The sequence below is a fragment of the Pogona vitticeps genome, chromosome 4 (assembly GCF_051106095.1).
Source record: "Pogona vitticeps strain Pit_001003342236 chromosome 4, PviZW2.1, whole genome shotgun sequence".
Taxonomy (NCBI): Eukaryota; Metazoa; Chordata; class Lepidosauria; order Squamata; family Agamidae; genus Pogona; species Pogona vitticeps.
In genome coordinates, this window is record NC_135786.1 from 124,827,751 (window position 1) to 124,852,822 (window position 25,072).

General features: G+C 40.1%; 1 protein-coding gene across 4 annotated transcripts in view; it reads right to left on the minus strand.

The window, feature by feature from the left end:
* PBX1 (PBX homeobox 1) overlaps positions 1-25,072 on the minus strand; it is a 383,372-nt gene that overhangs the window by 95,383 nt on the left and 262,917 nt on the right. The gene's annotated exons all lie outside the window — the stretch shown is intronic.

A 25,072-nucleotide genomic window follows, 5' to 3' on the forward strand; every position in this document is an offset into this window, starting at 1 on the left:
AATTTGGAGCATATGATTTACTTTAATAAATTTTGAAACCAGAAATACAATTCCCAGAACTTACTTATTTTCTTTCCAACTAAATTTGCCATTACTTTTTCTTGTATCTTCATGAAAATTATTTTAAAAAAAACCCGAACTGAAAAAAGGCAGAATATCATGGTGGATTTATCAGGTCCAAGCTTGCATCTGAATATTCTGTCACTTCTGTATCATAAACACAAACAAGTGGAAAGTAATACCTGAATTGATTAATGTTTTCATTGAAGATTTTTTATTTATTTGTATCAGAGCATTGCAAAATTTTAAATTATGGACATATATGAAACAAATTAAAATGTTTTTGTAACAACATGGAAAGGAAGCATATTAATGGCTCCGCGGGGAGAACTCACCATGTATAGTGTTGGTTTGTCTTTGCCTTTTCGATTTCTGTCTTGTGTACAGCTCAGAACATTACATTTAAAAATTAACTAATTTTTAAGTTAATGGTTAGAAAGTAATTGCTTTTAATGTTGGAAAAAATGAACCCATTACAGTAGAAGTACATTAATATCAATATATTAATGAAAATGTTAATGGCTCTTACCCTCAGTAACATACATGAAATTCTACTATCCCAGACTCTGGAACTCCTCCCACAGGTGGCCAAGCTGGCCCCATTTTTGCTGTCCTTCTGCAAGAAAAGAGCTCTCTCTTCCTTTAGAGACTGTCTGAGAGGGAGTTTTATAAAATGTAATTGTATGTGCTTTGCTGCTTTTAAATGTGTTTTAGTACCATTATTTTAATATACGTAATTCTTTTTTTAACATTGTAATAATTTATTATTTTTAGTTTTTAATATTTATAATACCACAAAATACCTTGGATCCTTTTTTTAGGAGAAAGGTATTTTAAATAAATAATAAAATGAATAATAAAGCTACTGTATACTCAAACTTTAGTACTACATCCAGAAGCCTCAGTTAGACTTGTCAAGAATTTATGGCATTTCTCAGGGTTCTAGGAGTTAAAGGCTGAGAATCACTGGTCTGCAAAAAGTAAATTGGCCACTTTCAGTTATACTCGTCTAGTATATAGTCTAACTGAAAGCATCCACACAAAAAGATACCAGGCTGACAAATCCCTTTAAAGAAGAATCCTGTGTTGAAGACCTTGACATTTCAGAAATGCTCTCAAAGTGAAAGGCTGCTCTCAAAGTGCTTGAGGAAATAGATTACCAGGAATTGATAGGATACTGATTGAGCTATTTCTAGCTAAAAAGACTGAAACAGTCAAAATCGTACCAAGATTATGCCAGCAAACATGGAAAGCAAAACAACTGCTCACAAAAATGGGAATGTTCAATACACATTCCAGTTTGCAAGAAACAAGATGCCAAAGACTGCAGTAACTACAGAACCATTAGATTCATTTTCTATGCAAACTGATGCTCAAGGTGTTGTGAGAAAGACTTTTACCATATATAGAGTGAGAAATGCCGGACGTCCAGTCTAGATTCTGAAAAGGAAGAGGTGCTAGAGATCATATTCCAAACATATGTTGGTGAATAGAGCATACAAAAGAATATCAGAAGAATTTCAGTATATGCTATGTATTGATTACAGCAAAGCCTTTGACAGTGTGGATCATGAAAAGGTGTGGATAGTTTTTAAGGAAATGAAAGTGCCTCAACACTTGACTGTCCTGATGTATTATTTACATTGTAGAGAAGAAGCTACTGTTAGGACAGAATGTGGAGAAACAGAATAGTTACCATAGGCAAAGATGTCAGACAAGGGTGTATTTTATCTCCCTATTTGTGCAGAAAATATCATACAAAAAGTTGGATTGGATACAGATGAAGGCAGAATGAAAATCAGTAGAAATATCAAGAATTTAAGATACGCAGATGACACTAGATTACTGGCAGAAAGCAACAATGACCTGAAACAATTCCTAATGAAAGTGACAGAAAAAAAATTCAAAAGCAAGACTTCAGTTGAATATAGAATACAACAATATAAAGAAGACAAAAATCATGACTACAGAAGAACTACATTTCTTTGCTGTTGTCCCTCAATAAATTAAAATTATTAAAGATTTTGCATTGAACCTTGGTTCAATAATCAAACCACATGGAGTCTGCAGTCATGACGTCAGAAGAAGACCGAAAGTAAAAATTCTGTTGACATAAAGTTATGCTGCAAAAGCCAGATTATGTACCAGAAATATTTAATTTAAATGAACTAAAAGCTTCCTATTCCTCCCTTTCAAGTTCTGAGACTCTCTTTGCCCTCGGGAAAAGGAGCCTCATGGAAGATGAGACTTTAATCCTCAGAGACCACGGCCAGATCACTGATAACAGTACAGAGACTGCAGGAGGTTATCTGGCAGATATTTTTGACCCTAAAAAACCCCCTTCCATTGTATTGAGACTCCCAAAAGGTTCCCCAGAGCAAAGGGGAGCCCTAGTGACTCTTGTAACCTTGGAATCTAAAAAGGGGGAAATAAGATACTTTCAATTCTTTTAAATAAAATATTTCCAGCATAGGATCAGATTTGCATAGCTTGTGATGCCAACAGGAGTCTCTTCTGAGACTTGGAAAGGCAGTTATGAAGAAACTAGAAAAGACTGACTGACTGAAAATATTCTTAACCCACTTTTCCCCTAATAAAAGGATCCAAGGTGGCCTGCATCATTAAAAACACAGTATTAAAAGCTAAAAACTACTGAAATATTTTTTAAAAAAAACAATAGAATAAACATATTAAAAATGCCAGGCAAAAGCATTACTGAAAAATGATTAAATAGCCATAAAAATACAAACCATCCCAATTAAAAACCTCTCTTAGATAGCCTATCACCAAGGAACAGCCTACCTGAAGAGAAAGGCCAACAACCTTTGAAAGAAACTCCATATGGTGTATTAAACAGAATCTCCAATAATGTAAAACTCAATACAATGAATGTATGCATGTAACATAAAGATTGTAATTATTTATGGTAGAATTATACACAGATTTAAAGTATATAAAGTAATATATAACAAATAATATAATAAACCGTGAGGTAATGTATACAAATAAATACATGTTCTCCTACATACTACACAATAAGAATCCAAGGTGTACATAGTGTATTCTTATGTCAAATTTCCATGTTTAGTTCCTGATAATGCTTGAAATAGGCAGTCTCAAATAGGCAATCTCAGTGAGCTCAGAGATTCTTATATCTGATATACCACTTTGGTTGTTTCGTGGTCTTTGTCAAGAGTCTTCAAGCCCTTATAAATAATCTCTGGAACTAAAATAACATAATTAAAAATATTTGTTTAAACTCACAAAATATTGACCAAGTAGCAGGCTGTTAGTTCGTGGTACATATCCCCTGGAAAGGGAAATGAGACATATTCACATACAATCAGATTTCAATATAGACAAACCTTTCGTACCAGCTCTTAGACGTCACTTCAAATGCAGTCATTATCAGGCTTGTGCCCTGTTCTTGGAAACCAATGAATGTATACATCCAGAGGGCATGTACAGTATGCTATTACCCTGTTTCCCTGAAAATAAGACCTAACCTGAAAATAAGCCCTAGTAGGATTTTTCAGGATGTTCATAAAATAAGCCCTACCCCAAAAATAAGCCCCAGTTACCGTATTTTTCGCACCATAAGACACACTTTCCCCCCACAAAACAGGGGGGTGGAAAGTCTGTGCGTCTTATGGAGCGAAGAAAACAGATTATATTTTCCTGTTTTCTTCTCCTAAAAATGGGTGCGTCTTATGGAAAGGTGCGTCTTATGGAGCGAAAAATACGGGTAAGTGAAAACCCGCCCTCCACCACTGTGCAGCAAGAAGAAGAAGACATTACTGTATTTGAATAAATATAGATGGTTGTACATGAAAAAAAATTAAAATATCCCCTGAAAATACGCCCTAATGTGTGTTTTTTTGGAGCAAAAATTAATATAAGACCCTGTCTTATTTTCAGGGAAACACCATATTAGGACATGCAATTCTAATAATGTAATATATAGGATCATTTGTTTGTGTCCTAAAATCTATGTAGGAATGATTCTCAGACTAATTGAAGTGAGGATTTTTAGAATACATTTCTCATATTAAGAACAAGGTGAAGGAGGTTCCTCTTGTGGAACAATTCATTTCTAAAACCACCCCCCTGATGATCAGAGTCCTTCTGGATCTTTAAATTGAAATTACGTAGCCCAACAGGCTTGAACACTGATTGGGATTTATCCTCATATATATAAGCTATATAAACGTTGAGGCATAGTTATATAGTCTGGGTGTCTCTTTAAGAAAGAGTCATAGCTGATAAAAATTATTGATATATAAACTAGGTGCAAGGGAGTGTTAGTTATTGAGAAACCAGATCGGCACCACTTTAGTAGGAGGATGATTTCTTAAGGTGGATGTTGGAGTGTCCTTTCCAGGAGGTTTGTACTACTAGTCTAGTACAGTGGTGCCTCCACTTACGAACGTTCCTACGTATGACCAATTTGACTTACGACCAGCTCCAGTCTACTTGTGACCGGAGCTTCCACTTACGAACAGAAAAAGGCAGGGAAAAAAGGGGGAAATTTTAAATTACTAAGTGTAGGTGGTGAAAGAGGCTGCTTCTTTGTAGCTCTTTCGCCCCAGCAGTTAGAGAGGCCCCAGTCGCTGTCGGAGACTTGGGACTGCCTTCTTCTGCTTTGGAGTGAGTGTGTGTGTGTTTTTGCAGGGAGGTAAGGTGCTGTTTTCTGCTTTTATTTATTTATTTATTTATTTATTTATTTATTTATTTATTTATTTATTTATTTATTTATTTATTGTCATTGTAAGTATATAGACAGTATACCCATACAATGAAATTCACAGACACCCAGAGACCAGACACATGCACACACATAAACACTCTCCACCCACAATTTAAAAACTTCTGGGTATTTTTGCAGTACGGTTTTAGGCTGGGGGGGGGGTTATGTTTCTGTGCTGTGATGGGTCTTGGGGGTTTGTTTGTTTTTTTGGTTCCTCCATTTCCCCAATTTCCATTTCTGAAGGGTCCTGCATGATTCCATTGCTTTTTCCTTTGTTTTCTGTGCATTTCTGACTTTGTCTATCTGTTCTCTGTGCATTTCCAATCTGCTCCATTTGTTTTCTGTGCATTTGCAATGGGTCCTGCATGCTTCCCTTGTTTTCCCCCCTTTTTGGCCAGAAGGGATTAATCACGTTTTCAATGAGTCTTGCAGGGTTTTTTTTGGTGATTTTTCCTTTGGCTAGAATGGATTAATGGGGTTTCAATGCATTCCTATGGGAAATGGTGCTTCGACTTACGACCATTTTGACTTACGTCCATCTTCTGGAATGGATTATGGTCGTAAGTGGAGGCACCGCTGTACTTGGCTAACAGTGTGAGAGTTTAAACAAATATTGTGATGTAACTTCAGTTCCAACGATTATTTATAAGGGCTTGAAGACTCTCAACAAAGACCACAAAACGAGCAAAGTATATCAGAAATAAGACCCTCTGAGCTCACTGAGATCGCCTATTTGAGACTGCCTATTTCAAGCATTATCAGGAACTAAACATGGACATTTGACATAAGAATACACTATGTGCACCTTGGATTCTTGATAAGTAGTATGTAGGAGTACATATGTATTGATTTATATACAATGCTTTATTGTTTGTTATATTATTTGTTATATATTACCTTATGGTGGAGCTACACACACTCATGCAGTTATAAATAATTACAATCTTTATGTTAGACATGTTCATTGTATAAAATTTTACATTATTGAAGATTCTGTTTAGTACACCATATAGAGTTTGTTTCAATGTCTGTTGTTGTTTTCTGTACTTCCTAGTTGTCACATTGAAGAGAAAGGTCTTCATCAGCTTGCAGAAGTACAGCAAAGGTGGGGCCAGCCTGGCCTTCCATGTTAAGGAGTTCCAGAATTGGGGAGCAGCAACAGGAAAAACCCTCTCTTGTGTCGCCACCAAACACACCTGTGAGTTCGAGAGAAAGGTCTGTTCTTCAAATGATCATCAAATGTAAAGATGTGCCACTGGAGATGAAGACCAAGATAACCACCACTATTGTATTTATAATTACTATATATAACTATGAAAGCTGGACAATGAAGAAAGCAAGCCAATACCATGCTACATAAATCCTACTAGGGCTTATTTTCAGGTTAGATCTTATTTTAGGGAAAACAGGGTAATTGTTTGATGTTTTAAGTGGTCTATTAAATGTGCTGCATTCTTCTACATTTGTATTGTATAATGACCACATGGCTTAGTCTGGGTTTTGATTAGTGTCATTTTTACATTCTTATACTTACACTGCTTTTTATATGTCTTCTTTTTCCTAAAATGGGATGCATGTGTGGGGATTTCCTGTAATGACTGGACTGGTTGATTCTGTTTGAGGGCTCCTTTCATTACTGGCCTCACCTAGCACTCAGGCCTCCTCTGTAGCTCTATGTTACGGTAGCATGTGCAGGGGCCACAACCCTTAAACTGCATGACAGGCAGGATGAATAAGACCAAGAGAAGCTGATGAGCTTGGCCCTCGGTAGCATTTATAGTACAGTACATGTAGAGCAGAACGAGGTATTTAGGAAATCCTAATCAACCACTGTGCCTGGCCTCATCTTCAGTCATCTTGACTTTGTCTTGTCATTGGATTATGGTGGGCACTGGAAGGAGAGACTGAGGTCGATGCTGTGCCCTTTAAATAAACTCACATGCAAGTCATACCCATCACTTCACTTCACTATCACACTCCATGTTTAGGAACAGGCAAGAAAAGGTGCCCTGAATACTATCTGCTTCATAATATTCTGGCCAGCTGGCTGCAACAGACAAAAATCCCATGCTTTACACTTTAACAACCCACAAAACAAAAGAAGAAGCAGAAGAAAGTCTATCCCAATTACATTAGGGGAATAGAATGTTCATTACCTTTTAAATAAAACCTCTAATAGCAGACCTGAGACGAGAACAGCCCCTGTCACCAGAGAACTTGGATGCTATAATGGTGATATATCATCATCACCCTTAGTGAAATGTGCCTCTCAGAAGGACGAAAGATACTGGCATTGACTACACCTTCTGGAGTAGAAACTCCAAAGGAGCCTGTCATGAAGTAGGAGTCAGCTTTGCTAACTGGAACAAGACAGTCAGCAAACTTATTTCTCAAAAGGCATCAACAACTCCCTAACTCTTAGACACCCACTTTCTGGAAAGATATATGCTATAATTATCAGTGCTTATGCTCCAACTATTACCAACAATGGTGACATCAAAGCCAAATTTTATGATTATCTTTGCTCCACACTTGATAGTGTCCCAAGATCAAACAAGCTGATCAATCTTTGTGATTTCAACACCCAAGTCAGCTCAGATCATGAAGTGTAGAACTGGAGCATGGTACTGGAAACAGTAATAGCAATGCTTTGCTTTTTCTGAGGATTTGCAGAAAAAAAGAATCTGCTCATCAGAAATACTGTACATTATTTTGACTTTGAAAATAGAGCTATGCAACCTGGAGAAATCTACTCTCCTGACACTGGCATCTACTAGACTGTATCATTGCTAGACATAGACAGGATGCACACATCACTGAAAAGATGAAAAGAACAGAATGTTGGACGTAGACCATCAGCTAGTCATCTCCAAAATGAACACATGGATAAAACTACCACAATGCCCACAAGAAAAACAACCATCAGAGAAGCCCAGTCTCTTCATTTCTTAAAGTTTAGTTCACAAAGGATCCAGCTTAATGCTGAAGACAAAACTAAATGCAAATACAGATCAAATTCCAACCAGAAGCATAATCATTGATGATAAATGGAAAACTCTCTGTGATCTACAACTGCCGTGAAAATTACTGGACTTAAGAAACATGTCAATCAGGATCGACTTGATGAGAATGTTGAACAAATTGTAAAACCCCTTTTAAAAAAGCATGAGCTACATAAAGCATATTAATGTAATCAATCACCTACTAATAAATCTTCTTTCAACAAAATTTGTCATGAGTTGCAGTCAGTCTAAACTGTGAGTGATTCAGAACTCATGATTTAGCAGGAAGGCAGAGGAGATTCAGGACTTTGCTGTTTGTGGAGAAACCAAGAAATTCTTTGAAGCAATGAAAACCACCTGTGGCCTCCAGCCGGTGAGAATGTCAACGCAGCTCTGACAACTCACTACTCCTCATAGCAAAGTCACAGCTTTTGCAGAGATGGATCAAGCACTTAAAAATGTGCTGAACAAACAATCTGAAATTATTGAGGAGGTGATTAGTAAGCTGCCACAAGTGCCAGTCAGTTCAGTCCCCCACCCGCAGCCTCTGGAAGAAACACAGAAGGCTGTTAACAAACTATCCAGTGGAAAAGCCCAGGGCAGAGCAATTCCAGCGGAGATCAATATAAAAGATGCCAATAAACGTCTCCAGTTGATGCACCTAGTTTTGAGATGTGGACACAAGACGAAATCTCTCAGGGTTTCAAAGATGCAACAACTGTCCACTTGTATAAAAGAAAAGGCAACTGTCAACTTTGTGACAGCAACTAAAGCATCTCACTTCTAAATGTTATGTGCGGTCAAGACTTATAGTGACCCTAATAAGGCTTTCAGGGTAAGTGAGATAATTAAGGAGTGGTTTTACCAGTTCCACACTTCTTGTGAGGTTCCACAGCTGAGTGTGGATTTGAACCCAGGCCCCCTGAATTCAGTTTGTCACTCTGTCACCACACTGGATATCCAATTCTAAATATTTATGGGAAAATTCTGGCAAGAAGCTTTCTGAATCACCTCATAGAGGGCGTGAAGAAATGTCTTTTGTAAGAAACTCAGTGTGGCTTCCTTAAGGAATGAGGGGCTGTTGCCATAATCTTTGACACTGGACAACACGAAAAGTGTCAAGAGCAGCATATCAAGTTCTATACAACATTCATAGATCTGAATTTTATTTATTTAAAATATTCATTACGCCACCTTTCTCCTTGAAACGGACCCAAGGAGACTTAGGTAAAAGTAAAGGTTCCCCTTGACATTTTAGTTAGTCGTGTTCGACTCTAGGGGGCGGTGCTCATCCCCATTTCCAAGCCGTAGAGCCAGTGTTTGTCCAAAGACAGTTTCCGTTGTCACGTGGCCAGCGCGGCTATACACAGAACGCTGTTTACCTTCCCACTGAGATGGTACCTATTTATCTACTCACATTTACATACTTTTGAACTGCTAGGTTGGCGAGGAGCTGGGACAAAGTGATGGGAGCTCACTCCGTCACTTGGATTTGATCTTACGACTGCTGGTCTTCTGACCCTGCAGCACACAAAGGCTTCTGCGGTTTAGCCCGCAGCATCACCACGTCCCTTTACAGAGACTTACAACAGTGAAAAATAATATTTAAAGTTGAAAATAATGAGTATACAACAGTGGTTAACACCATTAAAAGACAATATATAAAGCTAAGAATAAAGAGTAAAGAAGCATCTTACATCATTAAAAGGCAGTATTAAAGCTAAGAACAATTAAGTACACAATTAAAAAAACCCAATGGCACTCTGAAAAATGGAAAAGACAAAAATGGAAAACATAAATAGTACTAAAAAACCAGTCAAAGCAGTAGTGCATAACCATCTATCTAAAAAATCACACACAGGCAGCTACTGAGGGAAGGCTTGTCTGAAGAGAAAGGTCTTCACCTGCTTGCGAAAGGACATCAAAGATGGAACCAGTCTGGCCTCCTGTGGGAATGAGTTCCAAAGTCTGGGAGCAGCAATAGAGAAATCTGTCTTCTGTGTTCCCATCAGAAGCACCTGTGAAGGTGGCAGGACCAAGAGAAAGGCCTTACCTGATTATCTTAATACTCAAGTCAGCTCATAATGGGAGACATGGTCTTTGAGATAGCTTCAACCCAGACCATTTAGGGCTTTATAGGTTAAAACCAGCACTCTGAATTGTGCCTGGAAACTGATCGGCAGCCAGTGGAGCTGCTGTAACAGGAGAGTTATCAACTTGTGATACGGTATGCAGAGAAGATCTATGGAAAATCATGAAGAAATTCACATGTATCATTTGAGAAGTCCATAATGGATGCAAGCTTATGTCCTTGGCAACAGTATCATTTCTGATTCCTTTCCCATTACAAATGGGGTAAAACAAGGTTGTGATCTTGCTCCAACTCTTTTCAGTCTCATGTTTCCTACAATGCTGTGGGAATAAAATGCTGGCGTTGAGCTCTGTTATTGTACTGACGTGAAACTGTTCAATCTGTGGCATCTGTAGGCAGAAACTAAAATCTCATTTTACGTTGTGCAGGATCTTTTATTTGCTGATGACTGTGCTCTTAATGAAACCACAATTCTGAATATGCAGAGAAGATTGATCTATTCTCCTCTGCCTGTAACAATTGAGGCCTGAAACTAAGACAGTGGTGATGTACCATCCCTCTCCAGGTATACCTTACGAGAATTCAGTTTTGAATGTATATGAACAACCCTTTACTGCAGTAGATAAGTTCATATATTTTGGCAGCACTGTCTCCTGCTACATTCTCAATCATGATGAAATGACTTCATAAATTTCTTACAGCCAGCACTGCCTTTGGAAGACTTGGATCCTCTGTGTGGAATCCATCTTCTTGTTGAGATGAAGACAGACAAAGCTGTTGTTCTACTCCTTCTACTTTATAGAGTGGAGACCTGGATCATCAATGCTATTCAAGATAGCTCAATCACTTTCATTTTACTTCTCTTTGGAGAATCTTCAACATCAAATTGCAGGGTAAAGACTCTGACACCAAAGTTCTGGAGCAAACGCAGGTGAGAAGCATTTACAAAATCTTGACACAATGACAACTTCAGCGGGCTGGCCATGTTGTCAAGGCATCATAGGATGATCTCCCAAAACATATTTTCTATGGAAAGCTTGTTCCAAGTGCTTGATTGCATGATGAACAAAAGAAATGATTCAAGGGTACATTGAAGACAACATTTTGACCATGTCAATTGGGAAGCTCTCACTCAAAACTGAAGTACCTGAGGAAATGCTGTCAAACAAGGGGATAAAGAATTCAAAATAAAAAGAATCAGGGATGCACAAAGGAAGAGAAAAGTGAGAAAGCAAGGATGTAACATCTCGACAGCCCAATGAATCCCAGATCAGCTAACCTACCCCTACTGTTTCCACATTTTCAGGGCTAGTTGGTCATTGGTATGTCCATCAATGTGCCACTTACCTGCTCACTTCTTCTCCCCAACTGTGAATTTTAATTTGACAGAAACAGTTTTCTTTGAAAACAATGATCTATTATTTTCTTATATCCTCTAAGGATTTTAGTGGGGAAAAACTAAATATATTTACACTAAACTGTGGTCACAGTTCCCCTTCATGGATTGCTGCCTTGTCGTGGCGAAGGGGCTTGAGTAATTCAGAGAAGCTATGACCTATGCCGTGCAGGGACACCCAAGACGGACAGGTCATAGTGGAGAGTTCTGACTAAACACAATCCATCTGGAGAAGGAATTGGCAAGCCACTCCAGTCTCTTTGCCAAGAAAACTCCATGAACAGAAACAAAAGGCTAAAAGATATGATGCTGGAAGATGAGCCCCTGAAGTTGGAAGGCGTCCAACATGCTACTGAGGAAGAGTGGAGGACAAGTACAAGTAGCTCCAAAGCTAATGAAGTGGTTGGGCGAAAGCTGAAAGGACGCTTAGCTGTCGACGTGGCTGGAAGTGAAAGAAATTATCAATCTCACATGCAGTCCGGCAAACAAAACAACAATCACCAGTCTCAAACTGTCCAGTAGTTGTCCTTGAAGCCTGTCTTATCATCTTTCCATTAACCCCTTGATGCTCCTCAGTCCAGTCAACCACGTCAGCTCCTTCTTTCTTCTCCAGAAAACAACCAGATTCTGTTATTAACAGTTCACAGAGTCCAGGAAAAGGCAAAGAGAAACATGTCCCATCCAAACTGCATTCACAAAACTCACATCTCTTAAATCCTGTCCGATAGTATTACCATCTGGGATTCTTTTCCAGAAACATAAGATTTATTTTTCCATCTCACTCTCTCAGCTTTGAAACCAGCCTGCTATATTAATGTAAATATCTGATGTAATGTAAATGATTATTACGGTCATTGACCAGCAAAAGTAAGATACATTTTTTAAATTAGGAGACATAAAAACAATATAAAAGCATTAAAAACACTAAAAACACCAAAGCACTTAAAACATCTATATACATATATACATCTTACTAAATATCTCCTACCTCCCTATCACAGGCCTTATCTATGGGCTATTACAGCTTGCATAGAATGCCAAAATTGTTACTTTCAAGTTCATAGAGCCTGTGTGATCATTATTCGTTTCGTTTAGTCGTTTAGTCGTGTCCGACTCTTCGTGACCCCATGGACCAGAGCACGCCAGGCCCTTCTATCTTGCACTGCCTCCCGGAGTTGTGTCAAATTCATGTTGGTTGCTACAATGACACTGTCCAGCTATCTCATCCTCGGTCGTCCCCTTCTCCTCTTGCCGTCACACTTTCCTAACATCAAGGTTTTTTCCAAGGAGTCTTCTCTTCTCATGAGATGGCCAAAGTACTGGAGCCTCAGCTTCCGGATCTGTCCTTCCAGTGAGCACTCAGGGTTGATTTCCTTTAGAATTGATAGGTTTGTTCTCCTTGCAGTCCAGGGGACTCCGAAGAGCCTCCTCCAGCACCACAATTCAAAGGCATCAAATCTTCGGCGGTCTGCTTTCTTTACGGTCCAGCTCTCACTTCCATGCATCACTACTGGAAAAACCATAGCTTTGACTATGCGGACTTTTGTTGGCAAGGTGATGTCTCTGCTTTTTAAGATGCTGTCAAGATTTGTCATCACTTTCCTCCCAAGAAACAGGCGTCTTTTAATTTCGTGGCTGCTGTCTCCATCTGCAGTGATCATGGAGCCCAGGAAGATAAAATCTGACACTGCCTCCCTATGTTCCCCTTCTATGTGCCAGGAGGTGATGGGACCAGTGGCCATGATCTTAGTTTTTTTAATGTTGAGTTTCAGACCGTTTTTTGCACTCTTTCACCCTCATTACAAGGTTCTTTAATTCCTCCTCACTTTGTGCCACCAGAGTGGTATCATCTGCATATCTGAGGTTGTTGATATTTCTTCCGGCAATCTTAAGTCCGGCTTGGGATTCCTCCAGTCCAGCCTTCCGCATGAGGTATTCTGCATATAAGTTATATAAGCCGGGGGACAATATACAGCCTTGTAATACTCCTTTCCCAATTTTGAACCAATCAGTTGTTCCATATCCAGTTCTAACTGTTGCTTCCTGTCCCACATATAGGTTTCTCAGGAGATGGATAAGGTGGTCAGGCACTACCATTTCTTTAAGAACTTGACATAATTTGCTGTGGTCGACACAGTCAAAGGCTTTTGCATAGTCAATGAAGCAGAAGTAGATATTTTTCTGGAACTCTCTGGCTTTCTCCATAATCCAGCGCATGTTAGCAATTTGGTCTCTAGTTCCTCTGCCTCTTCGGAATCCAGCTTGTACTTCTGGGAGTTCTCGGTCCACATACTGCTGAAGCCTACCTTGGAGGATTTTGAGCATAACCTTGCTAGCATGTGAAATGAGTGCAATTGTACGGTAGTTGGAGCATTCTTTGGCACTGCCTTTCTTTGGGATTGGGATGTAGACTGATTTTTCCTATCCTCTGGCCACTGTTGGGTTTTCCAAACTTGCTGGCATATTGAATGTAGCACCTTAACAGCATCATCTTTCAAGATTTTAAATAGTTCAACTGGAATGCCATCACCTCCACTGGCCTTGTTGTTAGCCAGGCTTTCTAGCGCCCACTTGATTTCACTCTCCAGGATGTCTGGCTCAAGGTCAGCAACTACATTGTCTGGGTTGTCCGGGATATCCAAATCTTTCTGATATAATTCCTCTGTGTATTCTTGCCACCTCTTCCTGATGTCTTCTGGTTCTGTTAGGTCCCTCCCATTTTTGTCCTTTATCATGTCCATCTTTGCACAAAATGTTCCTCTAATATCTCCAATTTTCCTGAACAGATCTCTGGTTTTTCCTTTTCTGTTATTTTCCTCTATTTCTTTGCATTGTTCATTTAAGAAGGCCCTCTTGTCTCTCCTTGCTATTCTTTGGAAGTCTGCATTCAATTTTCTGTAACTTTCCCTATTTCCCTTGCATTTTGCTTCCCTTCTCCTCTCTGCTATTTCTAAGGCCTCGTTGGACAGCCACTTTGCTTTATTGCATATCCTTTTCTTTGGGATGGTTTTTGTTGCTGTCTCCTGGACAATGTTCTTCAGGCACTCTGTCCACCAAATCGAGTTCCTTAAATCTGTTCTTTACTTCCACTGTGTATTCATAATGGATTTGGTTTAGATCAGTGGTTCTTAACCTTTTTGAAAGAAACGCCCCCTTGAGCCATTGAGGAAGTTATCATCGCCCCCCTCCCTGAGGTGATGATATCTTTCTTATTTATTTATTTATTTATTTATTTATTTATTTATTTATTTATTTATTTATCCATCCATCCATCCATCCATCCATCCATCCATCCATCCATCCATCCATCCATCCATCTATCTATCTATCTATCTATCTATCTATCTATCTATCTATTTATGACACTTAAATCCAATGACCCCTTTATTTATTTATTTATTTATTTATTTATTTATTTATTTATTTATTTATTTATTTATTTATGACACTTAAATCCAATGACCCCTGAAAACAAAATTCAATTCCAAGAAAATGAAATGCCCCCCAAAAAGTAACATTTCATGATTTAGTTGCAAGCGAATTTTAAGATGCAAAAAGAAATATAAAAAGGGCATAAAAAGAAACCACAATGCAGGAACTAAAAATTTCAAGACGAAAACTCTGAAACTAAATTAAGATTGGAGGAACAGGTTTGGCTTGCTCCAGTGCCCCCCTACCGCCCCCTTCTGCTCCAGCGCCCCCACGCCGCCCCTTTTCGTTCTACCGCCCCCCTGAAAAATTAAATCGCCCCCTGGGGGGCATTATCGCCCAGGTTAAGAACCACTGGTTTAGATTATACCCGAGTGGCCCAGTGGTTTTTCCTACTCTCTTCAGTCTAAGCTTGAATTTTGCTATGAGAAGCTGATGATCAGAGCCGCAGTCAGCTCCAGGTCTTGTTTTTGCTGACTGTATAGAGCTTCTCCATCTTTGGCTGCAGAGAATATAATCAATCTGATTTCGATATTGCCCATCTGGAGATTTCCATGTATAGAGTCACCTCTTGTGTTGTTGGAAAACCAGCTTATTCTCTTCACAAAACTCTATTAGCCTTTGTCCTGCTTCGTTCTGAACTCCAAGGCCAAACTTCCCTGTTGTTCCTTTTGTCTCTTGGCTCCCTACTTTAGCATTCCAGTCCCCTAGAATGAGAAGAACATCTTTCTTTGGTGTCAGTTCTAGAAGGTGTTGTAAATCTTCATAAAATTGTTCAATTTCAGTCTCCTCAGCAATGGTGGTTGGTGCATAAACTTGGATTATTGTGATGTTGAAAGGTCTGCCTTGGATTCGTATTGACATCATTCTATCATTTTTGAGATTGTATCCCATTACAGCTTTTCCCACTCTTTTGTTGACTATGAGGGCCACTCCATTCCTTCTACGGGATTCTTGCCCACAATAGTAGATATGATAATCATCTGAGCTGAATTCGCCCATTCCTGTCCATTTTAGTTCACTGATGCCCAGGATGTCGATGTTTATTCTTGCCATCTCCTGTTTGACCACCTCCAGCTTCCCAAGGTTCATAGATCTTACATTCCAGGTTCCTATGCAGTATTTTTCTTTGCAGCATCAGACTTTCCTTTCACTTCCAGTCACGTCCACAGCTGAGCGTCCTTTTGGCTTTGGCCCAACCACTTCATTAGTTCTGGAGCTACTTGTACTTGTCCGCCGCTCTTCCTCAGTAGCATGTTGGATGCCTTCCGACCTGAGGGGCCCATCTTCCAGCATCATATCTTTTAGCCTTTTATTTCTGATCATGGAGCGTTCTTGGCAAAGATACTGGAGTGGCATTGCCATTTCCTACTCCAGGTGGATTGCGTTTAGTCGGAACACTCCACTATGTCCTGTCCATCTTGGGTGTCCCTGCACGGCATAGCCCATAGCTTCTCTGAGTTACTCAAGCCCCTTCGCCACGACAAGGCAGCAATCCATGAAGGGGGTGATCATTATACCAAATTGGTATACACCAATTTACAGATTCTATGGCTGCACTTTAGGTGGAATCTTTCCTTTACAGATTTTTATTGCAGCAGCACAGAATTTAGCAACTTTGGTCAGCATATCTGAATTTAGCCCAATATATCTGCCAGGGCATCGCCGTGTCAACAAAACTGTGTGTAGTATGCCTCTGATCGTCCAGGAAATGCCCTTATGTAAGGGTCAACATGGACTTCTCGAATGTCAGAATAAAAAGCACAATGAAGTAACACATAGGAGATAGATTCAATCTCACCAGAGTTACAGGGGCATAAACACTTAGTGTAAGGAGTGTTGTTATACTTCCCTCCCTGGACTGCTGACGGAAGTGCATTGAAGTGGGCCAGAGTAAGAGCTTTGTGTTGTTTAGGTGTTAAGGGTAAGTAGAGATATTTTGGTGGTTTGGGTGGAAGCAGTGCGTTGTCAAGTATAAACCTATTTCTGATAGTACCAAGGTCCTGCTGCCTTTCCGTTTCAATAATACTCTGCCTAAGATTACTCTTGGCCTTAACATATCCCATTTGTTGGATACTTTCTACTGAATAGCCGTATCTGTTGATTTTATGGTATATTGCTCCCTTCCAAGGAGACTGATGATTATCCTGTAATACCAGTGAAGTCAGTCCAATTGGTTGAAAGGTTAGTTTTAGCCAAAAGTTAAAAATAGCCAGCCAAGCTCTGGCTTCAACCTTCAGGTAGCCCACTTCAAGCCTGAGGGCTGCATTGGATACCCCTCTTGGTACTTGTAATATAGCTCTCACAAATTTGGATTGAACTACTTCTAACTGGATAAAAGAAGAATAGGGGCCCAATTGTGCTCCATACAAAAGCTGACTAAGGGATTTGGCCTGAAACAATCTTAGTGCAGCAGGAATGTACTAACCTCCCTTTGAATAGAAGAATTTTAGTATAGCAAGGCTAGATATTTGAAGTTCAATGGATTTAAATGAGGAAAACAAAAAATCACCAAAAATTAACGAAGACTCAGAACAAAGCCAAATTAAGTTTGCACATGTTTCACAAGGTGCACTACCGATTCCAAGCATTTAAGACAGGTTTCAAACATTTTAAGACACTTAAAAATGAGCGAAAACGGACATTGGAAAGCCACTGAAATGCACTGAGTCGGCTTCAATGCATTTCAATAGCTTTCCGATAGGGGAAACATTGTTTCACTTAGCGATGTTTCCTATGGGGATTTTCGCTTAAGGACGGTAATCCGTTCCCATTGGAACGGAGTAACCGGTTTTCAATGCATTCCTATGGGAAATGGTGTTTTGCTTAACAATGTTTTCCCATAGCGATGTGTTTTTTGGAACCAATTAACATCGTTAAGCGAGGCACCACTGTATGTCTATTGGCTAGTTTGGGGGGATGGAACTCTGGACGGCTGAGTGCCATTACCATTGAGTTGATATAGAAATTAAATAACAATGGAACTAATATACACCCTTGCTTCACACCATTATAGGTTGGAACTTTATCAGACAAGTGTCCTTCCTTGTTGCATCCAATTCTGAGTGTTGTATTTTCATGCAGCTTATACATAAGCAGCAGAAGTCGTCGATCTATTGTGGAGGACTCTAACTTACTCCAGAGCCTATCTCGTGAAATTAAATCAAAAGCCGATCTAAGATAATTAAAAGTGGCAAATAGGGACCCTTGGGGCTTCTTAGTGTACTTATCTACTAGGTGCCTTAGAATAAGGACATGATCCTATGTAGATCTACCAGATCTAAATCCAGCTTGTTCATCTGCCAAAACACTCTCAGAGTCCATCCAATCTATCAATTTCCATGATAAATGTCTGGCATAAAGCTTATTAATTATGGGTTGTAAACTGATTGGCCTATAATTAGCTGGATTGTCTTTTTTACCTTTTTTATAAATGGGGATAATAATGGCTGTGGCCCATTCCGATGGCATGTGAGCATTTTGGTCTATATAAGTGAAAAGGTTTGTCAGAACTGGGGCGCACCATTCACAGTTGTTCTTAATAAGTTCGGGAGGAATACCATCACAGCCTGGGGTTCACAAGGTCTTTTATTTCAGAGACTGATACAGAGTGCCATTCTGGTAGATTCATATATAAACAACTCACATGAAATGAGGGATTGTCTCTTTTGGCATAAAGCTCATGGAAGTGGGCTTCCCACACTCGAGCTTTAATATAAGAATTCATCCTAACTGAAAGATTTTCGGTAGTCAATGTTATGGATTCCCAAAATGATTTCATATCTTTCCCCCTGACTGCTTTGATAAGTTTTTCCCATTGTATCTGTTGAGCTCTCCTTTTTTTCTCTTTAATTTGTTTCTTATAACCTTTCTTAAGTTGTAGCAATTCCTCCACTTCCATTGATGATGGTTTTTTGTTTTTATTTTATTTAAATTTTGAAATTACCAGTTTTTTTGCATCAACACGTTCCTTATCAAACCAGTTATAGGACCTGCGCTTGTTAGTATGGGTTTTTGTTGAGCTATTTGAACCAGCTGAGTCTACTAGTTTATTTATTAGTGTTTCATACAGCGCAATTATGTTGCTACTTTGGCCCTCTTTGAGAAAGGTGGAATGGATCTCAGAGAACTGATTGTTATTAAGTAGATTAGTAAAGTAAATTGCGGCGTTTCCTGACCATTTGATCCTGGAGTTGGTTAGTATCATCTCAGGATTCACAGGCAAGGTCTTCTCAATATGAGTGTGGTGTTCTTGTACCTTCAGGGACAATTTTAATGGCAGGTGATCACTATCAATCCTACTGTCGATCATCAGATTGATGACAGTATTAAGTATATTACAGCTGACAATCATATAATCTATGGTACTCATCCTCGTTCCGGACCAGAAAGAGAATTCCCCCGATATGTCAACTGAAGTTCTTCCATTTAATATGTGTAGATCAAGCCAACAAACTAATTGTGCCAAATTAAGGCAAGCATAATTACTGATGATATCTTTAAAAAGGCACCTAGTGACTATGGGGAGCCTGCTATATTAAGAGTTCACTTGGGGAGGAGATGATGCTGTTAAGGTGCTAGACTCAATATGCCAGCAAGTTTGGAAAACTCAGCAGTGGCCAGAGGACTGGAAAAGATCAGTCTACATCCCAATCCCAAAGAAGGGCAGTGCCAAAGAATGTTCCAATTACCGTACAATTGCACTCATTTCACACGCTAGCAAGGTTATGCTCAAAATCCTACAAGTTAGGCTTCAGCAGTATGTGGACTGAGAACTCTCAGAACTACAAGCTGAATTTCGAAGGGGCAGAGAAACTAGAGACCAAATTGCTAACATGTGCTGGATTATGGAGAAAACCAGAGAGTTCCAGAAAAACATCTACTTGTGCTTCATTGACTATGCAAAAGCCTTTGATTGTATCAACCACAACACACTATGGCATGTCCTGAAAGAAATGGGAGTGCCTCACACCTTATCTATCTCCTGTGAAATCTTTATGTGGGACAGGAAGCAACAGTTAGAACTGGATATATAACAACTTGATTGGTTCAAAATTGGGAAAGGAGTATGATAACGCTGTATATTTTCTCCCTGCTTACTTAACTTATATGCAGAATACATCATGTGAAAGGCCGGACTTGAATCCCAAGCGGGAATTAAGATTGCCGGAAGAAATATCAACAACCTTCGATATGCGGATGATACCACTCTGATGGCAGAAAGTGAGGAGGAATTAAAGAACCTCTTAATGAGGGTGAAAGAGGAGAGCGCCAAAAATGGTCTGAAGCTCAACATCAAAAAAACTAAGATCATGGCCACTGGTCCCATCACCTCCTGGCAAGCAGAAGAGGATGACATGGAGGCCATGACAGATTTTACCTTCTTGGGCTCCATGATCATTGCAGATGGAGACAGCAGCCACAAAATTAAAAGACACCTGCTTCTTGGGAGGAAAGCAATGACAAACTTAGATAGCATCTTAAAAAGTAGAGACATCACCTTGCCAACAAAAGTCCGAATAGTCAAGGCTATGGTTTTTCCTGTAGTGATGTATGGAAGTGAGAGCTGGACCGTAAAGAAAGCTGACTGCCGAAGAATTGATGCCTTTGAATTGTGGTGCTGGAGGAGGCTCTTCGGAGTCCCCTGGACTGCAAAGAGAACAAACCTATCCATTTTGAAGGAAATCAACCCTGAGTGCTCACTGGAAGGACAGATCCGGAAGCTGAGGCTCCAGTACTTTGGCGATCTGATTAAAAGACAATACTCCCTGGAAAAGACCCTGCTGTTGGGAAAGTGTGAAGGCAAGAGGAGAAGGGGACAACAGAGGATGAGATGGTTGGACAGTGTCACTGAAGCTACAAACATGAATTTGACCCAACTCCGGGAGGCAGTGGAAGACAGGAGGGCCTGGCGTGCTGTGGTCCATGGAGTCACAAAGAGTCGGATATGACTTAATGACTAAACAACAACAGTGATCACAGTTTGATCTCCCTTTAATTGCCACATCTCTGCCCTATGAAATCTTGGGATATGTAGTGAATTACTTAGAACTTCCTGAACTTCAGCATGGAGTTCTAAATTCATCATCAAACTACAGATCCAGAGATTCAATTAGACATGGAGATTAAAGTGTGAACAAACTGCTATAACTGTGTAGTAGAGATATACTAAGTTTCACAACACAACTCAAAGTTATCTTCTTTGGAGAAAAGGGTTCTTTATTTCATGGAATGGATACGGATCTACTTAGTTTGGAACTATGTTAAGTAAAGAGATCTGTTTTCTTTAAAGTACTGAAGAATTAACAAGATGTATTCCAATTTGTAAGGAAGATGTTGCCTTAAATGACAGGCACCAGGATCAGGAGACGGACAGTGGACACTTCAGTGGGGAAGGGGAAGAGCAATGGATATATAGCGGCAGCAGTATTTGATTAATGTCAGAGCTAGAGGACCAGTCGGGAGGGTCTGGGAAATGAAGAAGGAAAACTAGAAATGTGTAGTCAGAAGACAGAAGTGGGACGTCAAAGCAATGGAAAAGAAAAAACTCAGACCTGATAACAGGATTTGACTTATATGAACCTGGCAAGGTAGGAGAGCAGATGGAAACACATTAACAGTTGTCAGCCAAGACTACTTGACTTGGTTCCTATAATTAACTGTGATGAATGACGACAGTGTCATACCATTTTTAAGATTACAAGCAATTTTTCAGTATGAACCAAGAAGAAATCACCACACATATGCCCAGCTCAACACTGACCATAACCGAAAAGTTTTCATTATTAGAGCGTTAATACCAATGCAGGACTCATAGTCTGGCCAAGACCCAGGCTACAGTTATTAAGACCAGGTTTATACATGGAATGCCCTTTTATTACTGTTTATTATTAATATAAAGGAACAAATATTTTCAACTACAGTGGTGCCTCGCTTAGCGATCGCTCTGTTGAGCGATGAAATCACTTAGCGATGGGGTTTTGGCCATTGCCAGAGCACTCGCTTAGCGATGGTCCCTATGGGTAAAAATCGCTTTGCGATGATCGTGGGGAAGCGATCATGGCAAAGCAACCCTTTCTAAACAGCTGATCGGCAGTTTCAAAATGGCCACCGGAAAAGCAAAATGGTCGCCCGCTGCGTGTCCTCGCTTTAGAGGCACCGAAAATGGCTGCCCCTATGGAGGATCTTTGCATAAGGTCAGTTTTGAAGCCCACAGGAACGCATTAAACGCGTTTTAATGCGTTTCTATGGGCTTTTAAAAATCGCTTAGCGACGAAATCCCTTAGCGATGTTTTTTCCTGCATGGATTAATGTTGCTAAGCGAGGCACCACTGTATATTCCTTAGGAACCTTTTTATTATACAGTGGTCCCTCGCAAGATGGTGACTCGCAAAAAATTTCATCTTGCGGGGTGCGGTTTCCCATAGGAATGCATTAAAATTTTATTAATGCATTCCTATGGGTGAAAAAACTCAGAAAAAAAAAGTCTGAACAAAGTCACTTACAGATTAGTCTTGAAGGCCCTCAGTGATGGGGCAAGGCAGATCTCTGCAGGTAAGTTGTTCCAGAGGCGAGGGGCCACTGCCGAGAAGGCCCGATTTTTAGTTTTTTCTCTTTGGACCTCTCTTGGCATTAGACCCCTCAGCCGCCCAGCCTGACTGGAACGACTGCTACGGGTAGAACTAGGTGGAAGAAGGCGCTCTGCCAGGTATTGAGGGCCTAAACTGTTTAGGGCTTTATATTTATTTATTTATTTATTTATTTATTTATTTATTTATTTATTTATTTATTTATTTATTTAATATGCCGCCCACTCTACCCAGAGGTCTCTGGGCGGTTTACAACAATTGAAATTCAATACAATAAAAATAAAATTATTAAAATACAATTAAAATACAATTAAAATACAATTAAAATTGCCATCATCAGGACCCACAGTTATATGTAATAGCACCTTGAAATTGATGTGAAAGCGGATAGGTAACCAGTGTAAGGCAGCCAAGGTGGGGAAAATATGATGAAATCTTTTCACCCCTGTTAATAACCTGGCCACTGTGTTCTGGACCATCTGAAGCTTCCACATCAGTTTCAAAGGAAGCTCCACATAGAGAGTGTTGCAGTAGTCTATTTTTGAGACTATGAGCGCATGGACCAGCGTGGTGAGTGCCCCTGTGTCTAAGATAGGGACGCAGCTGAGCGATCTGCCGTAGATGTAAGTGGGTAGACTGAACCACAGATGCTACTTGGGTCTCCAGGGTAAGTGCCGGGTCAAGATGGACCACCACATTGCAACTCAAATTCTTTGTGGTGAGAGTCACCCCCCCAAAAAGAGAAGAAGTTCCACAAACCACTTACATCAGGCCCTCCCACCCACAAGACCTCTGTCTTTTCTGGGTTCAACCTTAGTCCATTCGACTGCATCCCTTGTAGGACGGCCTCCGGGCAGTGTCCAAGGGACAGAACGGCATCCACTGCAGATGGAAAAAAGGATATGTAGATCTGGGTGTCATCAGCATATTGGTGACATGAAGCTGCACATTCCCGGATTACCCCCATCAGCGGCCTCATATAGATGTTAAACAGCATTGGGGAGATGATCAAACCCTGCAGAGCCCCTCAACTGAGGGACCATGGGGATGATACATTCTCCCCAAGCTGGACTCTCTGGGGATGGCTCTCCAAGAAGGACCAGAGTCAAGCGAGAGCAAGGCCATCAATCCCCAACTTGGAAAACCATTCCAGGAGGATACCGTGGTTGATGGTATCAAAGTCGGCTGAGATATCAAGGAGGATGAGTAAGGACATTTTGTCCCTGTCGGCCTTCCCTAAGCAGGTCATTCAGCAGGGTGACCAATGCCATTTCCATGCCATGGCATGGCCTGAAGCCAGACTGAAATGGATCCAGGGCGTTGGTTTTATCCAAGAAGGCCTGAAGCTGATCGACCACCACCCTCTCAATTGCTAAGGAGAGAAACACTGGCGATGGGACTATAATTGCCAGTGTTGCCCGCCGCCAGGGCAAATATAACTTGCTGCAGGCAACTTTGCATAGAGAGAAACAGGGCAAATAACATGCTGGATGCCAAACTGAAAGCTAGTCTACAAAGAGAGCAATGTTTAGGGGAGTGAACATGCAAATGATCCCAACTTCATTTCGCACTTGGAATTGGAGGCTTGTTTTGCTCTGAACACACAGTTCTAAAAGCATTTCTTGAACAAAATAATCCATGGGAGACTTGAAATGAGTAAATATGTTGTATGGTTGTCCTATGGAGGTAGTGGGCATGGTGGGAAACTGGACCCTGTGAACTGAATAGCCTCACAAGACAGTAAGCCTGTGGACCGAAGGAGGTATTCCTTAACATTGTACATGTGGTAACAGCCTCTACTGTGTGGTGTTGGAGAAATACGGTAAATGTTAAGGTTGAGAAGAACTGATTCTGTGTAGAACAATGATTTTAAAGCTTAGTGTCCCAAATGTTCAGGAACTGTACGTCATGGCTATGGATTCTGGGATTTATAATTCAATAGGATCAGGGACTACTTGTATAGACACAGGGACTGCCTACAAAGTGATTTCATCCCCTTTTTTGATCTGCTGACAGTACCATAAAGTTTGAACTAGTTTTAAGCAATCGCATGATACAATGCTAATCTTGAACCAGGCCACTCTTTTCCAGTCTCCATTCACATGTTTTTGATTCATTAGGAGGGGCTGCTTTTTTCTTTGGAGCAAGTGGAAATGCTCTGTTTTGGTCCACAATAATCATTCATGTGGTCATGGATCTCACTGTAAAGTCATAGCACATGTGAACCAAAAGACCAGCTTCAAGGTTCAATCAGGTACAGCTTCTTTCTATAGATAAATTATCAGTTTTTGAGGTGAAATTGATGGGTGCCTCTCTATCTGCACCCTTCATTAAACTCTTAATTGCATTCAGGATCACAGCTTCAATCCTGAAGCTGACTTTTCCCTGAAAACAGCAAACCAGTTTTTTTTCAGGTTTGCAGGAGGCCTGGGCTTTATTCCTCATTGGAAACTCACTGGGGGTGTGGAACTAGTGAAGCCACTCTTTAAATACCTGTACTTCACTTGCTTTGAAAGTCCTGTTATAAGTTGGTTGTGACTTGATGGCACATAACATAGCTTTTCCAAAACCACGGAAGTGAAGACCACCTTATTGTGAACAGTTGCATTATGAACAATATTACAAATGTGAAATAGTAAGACTGAAAAGGCAGTTGAGCATCAAAATCAGGACCAGATGATAATTCTTTATTGGATTAACTTCTTTTTGAAGTTTCTATCCTGTTTCTCCACAGTACCCAGGGAAAAAGAAATGAAT